At 33.0% G+C, this 8,875-nt stretch overlaps 1 long non-coding RNA gene across 1 annotated transcript in view; it reads left to right on the top strand.

Moving 5' to 3' along the window:
* The first annotated feature begins 4,445 nt into the window (after positions 1 to 4,445).
* The window catches only part of LOC123703260, a 38,659-nt gene continuing 34,229 nt past the window's right edge, over positions 4,446 to 8,875 (top strand). Inside the window, exon 1 of the long non-coding RNA XR_006752966.1 lies at positions 4,446 to 4,510. This is a non-coding gene — a long non-coding RNA (uncharacterized LOC123703260). The remainder of the gene's footprint in view (positions 4,511 to 8,875) is intronic.

The following is an 8,875-nucleotide window of genomic DNA, read 5'->3' as shown; positions in this document are numbered from 1 at the left end:
GACTACAGATAGCGATTGCATTACGTAGTCTTGGCCGCGCTTTAGAATGACTAAAATTTAAATATCGTACTTATATAATAGAAAAAAATTCTATTAACATAAAAATGTAGCATTTTCTTAAATAGCATATTACTTGATCTGATTGATTTAAGGACATCTTAATTTTACGCGTAGGTATTTGGTAAAATCTTTTACATGCATTTCAGGTTACACACAAAGGCTGTTTTCCAATTACAGAGCATAATGCGACTCAGTGGCGAACAATGCCGAATTATGCTGATGCTTATTTGGAACGTGAAACGCACTAGCAGGTTGCGCTAAGTTCAGTGTTGAAAAAAAAAAATCATAGAGTTAGCACTTAGCAATAACCTCATTAATGTGTAAATAAAGTGGTATACATAATAATTGGTTGAAAACTATTTACGGTTATTTTAAGTAATTTGGATTTTGATTACCTATTTCCTGAGCCTATTTCATAAAAATTTTTTTCAATGTTTGTACCTTCATCCATACTTATATTTATTTTTTTAACACAATTTGAATTAACTTTGATTATTTCGAAAAAACTACAATGAAACGAAAGCTTTAAATTTTTTTCCAACAATTAATAATTACTAACGATAAATCGATTGCATGCATCAATTCACGCGCATTACCATACGCATTACTTTGAAGAGTGCTCGATTGTGCGAAGCGTTGCTGTAGATGTAGTTGGAACATTCAACGTTAAGCATTATGCCGCATAATGCGCTCTAGTGCTGTAATTGGAAAACACGGAAAGTATATAACTTTGGGTTGCCGATTGACGTGCCTTGCACGTGCCCACAAACAACCATCAAAGCTTATGCTTCGAATAAACTCTACAAGATGTCGCTTTTTCAAATATTGCACGACTGTAATAATAATTGAAAACGAAAAATTTATGATCTAATTTACGTATATTTACCTATCATATAAATGTATTATATATTGTATGAAGAATATTAAATTCAGTTAAGTCAACGTATTTTCTGAATACCCAATCGCCTTTTTGGTATTGTTCTCATTTCTCAATATTCTAATATAAAATAATCAATCTTACACACTTCTACAATGAATTTTATCGATAGTATCGTCGATAATTTGTTATATAAGTTTGTTTGAATTTCAACCATAATGCAAAGTGGAAATTATTGTTCAAGTGTTTTTTTTATTGCAGGCCTCATAAGCGAAGCGTTGAGGTGGGTACTACTGTCACTTCGCGCAAAACATCTGATTTTTCAAACTTAAAATGTCTATAAGTATCATACATTGCACTTGTAAGATGATACATACACACACATATTAAGAAAAAACACTATTTTTAACATTCATGATATTTTTGATGTCATTTTTGTTATTTAAACTAGTTAAAAAACAGTTTAAAAAAGTTCTGTCTTGGACGTCCGTGTGTCTGTATGTGCGGAGGATTTTCTTGTTAAGGCCGTGTACGCGGTCCGTGCGCTGTTTGGCTCAAATATGTGATTTTTCAAACCAGATTGTCCATCAACCACTAATCTTACAAACATATGAATTACTAATAATTTTAGGGAATTTTATTGTCTATATAGTTAGTTAAGAGTTTTTTTCAATTAATACAGTATTTGTGAATACCATCAAGATAACTGAGCCGATGATTACTTGATTTCACTTTTAGTGTCAATTTCGAAGCTAAAAATATCTGAAATTGCTGACAGATCTAACACACATTTTTTTTAACTAACTGCAAAAATCCTTATTAAAATAGTTAGTTAAAAGATTTTTTTAATTTGGACTCCTAACTTACGAAATTAAAATCCGAACAATGTGAATTTTTTTAGAAATTATACTCGACAAAATGATTATTTTCACCAAGATATTTGACTTAGTTGAATATAATTTATACATATTGCAATAAAAGAACGTATTACTTATAAGATAAAATTTAAAAAATCAACTAAGGTACCTCTATTATTTTTCTACAATTTTTTTTAAAGTACTATAAAACACTGCGCGCGACCCGATTAAAATCAGTCGGCAGCGAGCCTTCCCAGAGAGAGGACATGTTGCTCGGCGCTCTCCTGTGGACCTATGCTGTTCATAGTAAAAGGATAGCGCAAGCCGCGATCTATCGTAATAGATCGCGGAGATTTTGACTTGCGTTAAATTGAATAAGCGCTCTTAACACGATAGCGACCGAAATACTTTACTAATCGAGTCTTTTTTTTTCTCTTACGCTTGAGTATGCTCAGGAATAGAACCCTTTCATTTTTCAGGGTCTGATTCGATGTGGTTTAATTGTTATTAAATAAACAAAAAAAAATATCGACTTTTTTTTATTTTTTTTTTTATATATTTATAGTGTACTCAAAATTCACCATTATATACTCGATTCTTTATACTATAAGCCAAGGTTTAAAAAAATAAGTTGGTAGTCAGTCCCTTAAACCTGCGCAGTTTCACATCTAGGTGGGGCCACAAGAAAAATAGCTCAATTATTACGGTACCGCTTTCTTTACTTTTCCAACTGTTTTGAGACAGTACAAGAGCATTGGCACATGAGAACAAGTGTATCTACATACTTATATTATATACACCTTTATAAATAATCAATTTTATTGTAAAGGATGAGATTATGAGGCGTGCACTTTTGGATTTTCCAAACTTTTATTGCGCTTTCAGGACTAGAGCAATCTTGATTTTATGAAAGCTGAAATATAAAACATCGGAATTAGATGGAAAAGATTTAGAAATATGGTTCCGATAGACGACATCTTGAAACCTAAGTTTGAAACATAATATGTTTATGATACAAACACGGTTAGAATAATAGGAATATACTTACTGTAAGCTTTCTTATTTTAGGAATTTTGAAGGAATGTGTTTGTAATGTTTGATATAGGTATCTATAATAATTGCGTATTAAAATAAATAAAAAATGTTATAACACCACAAAAAAAAAAAATTGTATTCCATCAATTCCTTATTTAAAAGAAAAAAAATTATCACCCGTTTATCATCATCATCATACGACTGTTTTGTATTGTATACAACCACTATAATTAACATTGTATTATGCTGTCTATACATTATACAATCTCAATATCAAGAAGCTTAGGTATATAATATCCTTGTTAATGTTATATTACAGACAATAAATCCCCTGCATGAAGTTTGCATGACATAGTAAAAAGTTTGTGATCTATTGCGACACAGTTCCAATTGCCATTGTTCCAGTGAAGTTTGGAACCATAGACAATTTAGTAATGTAAGCGAATCGTGCGAAGTCGCGCCAAAATAAAATGCAATAAAAAAGCTTTTTAAAGCAGGGAATCCGTTCAAGGAAACGCGATGTACAGTTAGCGGGAGAATTTAATGTTTACTTGGTACGTACTGTTTTTATTACTTATTTATTAGAGGTTAAATATATACTTTTTAACGGATTTTTTTAAACAAGTCTGTCTTTAATCTCTAGTCGCGTATAATCAAACACAAGGAAATACTACTTAATTTTTTGTTATAATACACTGCACTTTCGATTTTATAGCTTTTTGTCGTTGTTATCATTCATTTTTTTTTGAAGTAATTTATAATGTTCGCATGTGGATTACTTACACAGTCCCGACTGAGCTTGTTTTTTATCAATATAAAATTTTAAAAACAGATTTTTTTAGAATTATATTATAATACCTAACTATCTACATAATATCAAACTATGAATGTGTAATCATAGCTTTTCATACTAAGATAAGAATAACATAGTAATGTTTTACCAAAAGCATTTTTCTCCATAACAGTACGCCGGCGACATAACGTCGCGTCCTATCGAGCGCCCTCCAATGTTGCCAAAACCACGCAATCTTTACTTTCATGTCCATATTTATACGAAGATATATGCAGAGCTATGAATAATGCAACACGGTACATCAAATTGTGATGGAATATACAAGTATGGTTATATTGGGGATGGTTTATTCTATTGCATAGTGTAGGTACCTAGATAGTGCTCTTTTGTCTTAACTTTTCTAATAATAATTAGCTACTAGCGGTCCGCCCCGGCTTCGCCCGTGGTACATATTTCGCAATAAAATGTTACCTATGTTCTTTCTGAGGGTCTAAAGATTGTCTGTGCTAAATTTCATCAAAATCGGTCCAGTAGTTTATGCGTGAAAAGTGAAAACCATACATACATATCTACACAAACCTTTCCTCTTTATAATATTTTAGTAAGATAACATTCTTTACGATGTAACCACTAACCTGTTATATAAACTTATCTCACCAGTTTTGTTCAGAACTCGTAATAGGATGAAAATTCGATTATTTACGATCTTAATTAACTAATATTGAGAATCTAAAGGATGGTATGCTTGTTTCTTTGTTACAGATAATTTCAACCATGATTTCAACAATAACAATAATTTGAACTGATTACATAAAAAATATAGAGGTCGAAGATCTTAAACTGCGACCCAACAGATGTCATCCTGTCATCGTATCGCTAACAGTGCACGTAAGTTCTTCTAATTTACTTTTACAAACTCCGCCACACATGATCGAAATCGGTCTAGCCGTTCACGCGAGATAATTTTTAGGGCATATCTACCCTATAAAAATTTCAATTTGTTTTCCTATATTTCAAAGTTAACCTGGATAATGATTTGTGTTAGTGTGGCATTACCTACCTTGTATCTAATCTGTGGCATTACAGACTTAAACTCAAAACTTTGTAATTAATGTACACAAAAATTATTGATACTCGCTTTTTTTTAATTATAACCGATTCGGAATATCGCTTCTATCGGGAAGAATGACCAAGAACCTCGTTGTTTTTTCTATAATACACTCGAAAAAACAAATTCACAATACGCATAGCAATCAATAATCATAGTTATAGACCTAAAGTATAACCTTAATTCCTATAATAACCTACAATTACATTAACTCGTACATAATGTGTGCAATTTGCGATTAAAATTTTATCGTCGCATAAATATTAACTTCGTACTCAAGCCAAAATTGCACGTTCGTAAAATTAATTGCTTGGATCAAAGTGATAGTTATTTACTTAGAATTCGGTGAGCATCGTAATTTACATAATATAAGAGGCGCAACCCGAATCTCCGACATACTCTTACTGTGCCACGCCAAATAGAATTTTTGGTGGTAATTATATGGAGCTGTTAAAACATGCACTTGGTAAATAATAAAGAAAATCCTTAAGTAAGGAATTATAATAAAAATATGAAAAAAGGCAAAAGAGTCGAATTGGGAATCTTGTTTAGTTTATTTGGGTATCATAGCTTTTTGTGAAAGCTCAATTGAGATAAAAACTAGAATTATTTATCAAGATTTCTAGGTGATGTTAATAATATTGTACGGTAAAAACGATTTGTAGCTGTGTCTTTATTTCATTTCTTGTGAAAAAGTCTAGTAAAGCAGAATTCTTTTATCTACAATTAAAAATAAGAATAATATTCATAATATTTATATTTGTCGTATTAAAATAAATCTTATTTGAATTCGAAGCCGGAATATTTTCGTCTTTTTTAAATACGAAAATATTCCACAGCTACTATACGAAGTATCATACTTCTCCACGTATTTTTGTACTGCTTTAACATTGTTATAGTATTTGTGATAGATAATTAATTAACTACATCCCGACCGCGACATTACTTTAACCATTATTCCAAAAATTGTTAATAGTTTTATACAAGGATACATAATGACTCGGAAGTTATAAATACATATCTACTTATTTTTCATTCACTTAAAAATTTCTCACAAGGGTTTTAACAGCTCCATTGACGTTGTAGGCTGCGCTGCATTCGCAATGCACTGCACCATTAGATTTACAGCCAGCTGACTCAGCTCCACATACCATGATATACAAGCGTTGTTTACATATAAATAAAATAAAAACCGTTTATTTTCAACGAAAATGAAGATGAAGTACTGCCAAGTTTGGAGGGTAGTTGCGGACTATTAGCCAGTGTGAATACTGGTTGGATAAAGTGGAGAATTATTAGCTTAATGTTTTAGTTATTTTTCCTTTTTAAGGATGACATTAACATACGAAACAAAAGCGTATCGCTTAGTATTTCATAGTCGCCTTCATACCTGTAAAAAGCCTGTAAAGCGTAATATTTTATTAGTACAATATAGATTTTCTTAATATTATACTCGTTTATAATTAATAAGAATATGGACGATAAAACTAGGTACATAATATGTATTGTTATGGATCGAATAAGTTGCCAGAGCCCGTAGGTAACAAATTCAGTGCGGTTATAAATGTTGCAACAAAACTCGAGAATGAATTGTGGTTTCGGCTACGGCCATGTGCTTTGTCACCTTTTCTCAGGATGTAGGTAGTGTAAATTCCAGGTATAAATTCCCTCATCTCTGCAGCTACTAAAAAAGTCAAATTATCTAGATAATAAATCTAAAACATATCTGGCCAAGACATTCAAGCTTCTCTTTCTTGTATGGCCATTCCCGTTCCCATTGTGGAATGTGGATCGTTATACCCACCTTGTAACCTGTGAATCACAATAATTTCGAATTTTGAATTTTGACGGATTCTGCCGACTTGTGTCTTGCGTCAACAGTTTATTATCTGTGATAATATAATGCTTTTTAATCTGTGAATTCAGTTTTAACCAAGTTTTAAATTAAATTTTGTTCCAAACGATACGTTAGTGTTCTAAAATCAGTCGTAGCAATAAAATTTCATAAAACTTTACGAGTTAGCCGAGTTGTATATTTGTACCTATCTAAACTATAAAAATGTTCGTAAAATTGTACGGTGGCGTTGCAGTCTGTTGAATTATGTATATCTAGTTTATACTTTATAGGTATAAAGTGCTTCTTCAAACACGCATGATTTCTAGACATGATAATTTTATTCCAAGCGACGGCAGTAGGAAACTGAAAAAGTTTACTTAATTTTTAAATTTAACTGCTCAATGCTCAATAACAATGTTCAAAACTTGGTGACCTAATCGGCATATCCTAGAACTGTGCCCAGAACCCATTAGTTTAAGGAGGCTGATGTTCTGCGTTAGTTTTATTAATAGAAGACTGATTTACGATTAATATAATACGTATTCAATTTTAAGTATGTACAAATAATATAATAATAATAAGGTGGATGCGAAGTGTAAGTGGCGAGTGGGCACGTGATGCTGGACCCTCAGGGAGCGCGTGATCGTCGTTTAAAGTCCAAGGACGCCTCTCCACCCTTAGCTGCTCACAATATGTTGCCCCCTTGTCGCACTATTGCAGCGACTTATTTTGGGGGCCCATACAGTGAGAGGGCGAGTCACCACCTGCCAACATATTTTTACTTTCTTTTAGTAGAAAGGCAGGTGCCATAGTTTCCCATAGTCCCCAGTACCAGTCCATTTAGCATCCCAATCCATAGCCCAATTATTAAATTTCCATACCCTGCAATAGTCCTACATCGGCCGCGGACTGCCTAGGGCTGTATCTCTATAGTGCAGTCATGGGCAGGCTGCGGCTGGTGTCCCACAACACATTAAAATTCTCGAAAGGGCCTCTGCGTGTTGGATCCGTGTCCCCACGTAAGCCTTCCAAAGGTCCGGGTACCGTCCTTCTGGTGGTACCCGAGTATTATGGAACCGAGAAACATAATAATAAACACATTTATTGTCAGAATCATAAAATGATTACAAAAATTGATTTACAAAGGAAAAACAAATAAAAGAAAAATAATAAGAAGCTTATTCCTAAGAAGAAGTAGGCAATGTGGCAGTGAGTGACCTGACAAATGGAGCCAACTCAGTTTATGATGGCAAGGTGATTAATACCTTACCACCACTGATTTTCAGTGACCCCAAGGTGACTATTGTCAAAGTGACAAATACGACACGTTGTGGCAAATTTCCCGCAATTTTGTAACAATAGAGCTTGAAATTCCCTCCGAACTAAAAACCAAAATCATAACCAACTATAATTCAGTAGAAATTCAACCTGACAAGGTTTCCTTCAAACGGTAACGTTTCGACACGTCCGAGCTGAATAAATTTCTGGCACAATCGCCTTTGTGAAAATTGAAAAGCTATGTTAGCAGTTTGTCCTGGACGCAGGGCATTGGTGAATTAGAAATGTATTGGTAGTGTTACGGGAGAAATAAAGTTGGTATAATCTACGGGCTGTCAGTGTTTTTTACGGTAAAAATAATGTTCGTGTAATCGGCGATGATTTTGATAATACTTAATCGAATTCAATGAAATGTGCGTGCGATTTTTTTAAGTTTGTATCGGAGCGGTTATTACATTTGCTATTGAAGTTTTATAATTATTTTAGTGGATCTATTGTTAGCTTAATTTTGTTTTTATTGGTATTAGGGAAGCGCTTGACCACAATCTCGCCTGATGTTAAGCTGAGATGTGGTCTAAGATGGAACGCGCTTCCCTTGAAGGTACCTGTTCACTCTACGCTTGATTTTAATTTTTATTTTAGTCTGTCTTATATCAGATATATTTTTAGACCGAAACTGTTTGCTGAATTTGACTGCTATTTTCCTGTCGTAATTTACCATAAGAAGGTTAATTGAGTGTAATAAAACAATACGCTGTTTTAAAACTAACAAAAATGCGGTGGTAACAGCATCTTAGAGAACGAATTTATTCATTAAGAAGGTACCAACAATCCAATCTTTCCTTTTTAATTGTAACTAGACTGCTCGCGGCTTCGCCCGCTTTGTCTAAAACCTAATAAATTATATATGTACTAAAACCTTCCTCTTGAATCACTCTATCTATTAAAAAACCGTATCAAAATCCGTTGCGTAGTTTTAAAGATTTAAGCATACAAAGGGACATACGGACAGAAAGCGACTTTGTTTTAT

The sequence above is a fragment of the Colias croceus genome, chromosome 25 (assembly GCF_905220415.1).
Source record: "Colias croceus chromosome 25, ilColCroc2.1".
Lineage (NCBI taxonomy): Eukaryota > Metazoa > Arthropoda > Insecta > Lepidoptera > Pieridae > Colias > Colias croceus.
The sequence above is the reverse complement of the archived record's forward strand: the minus strand, read 5'-3'. Positions and strand labels throughout refer to the sequence as shown.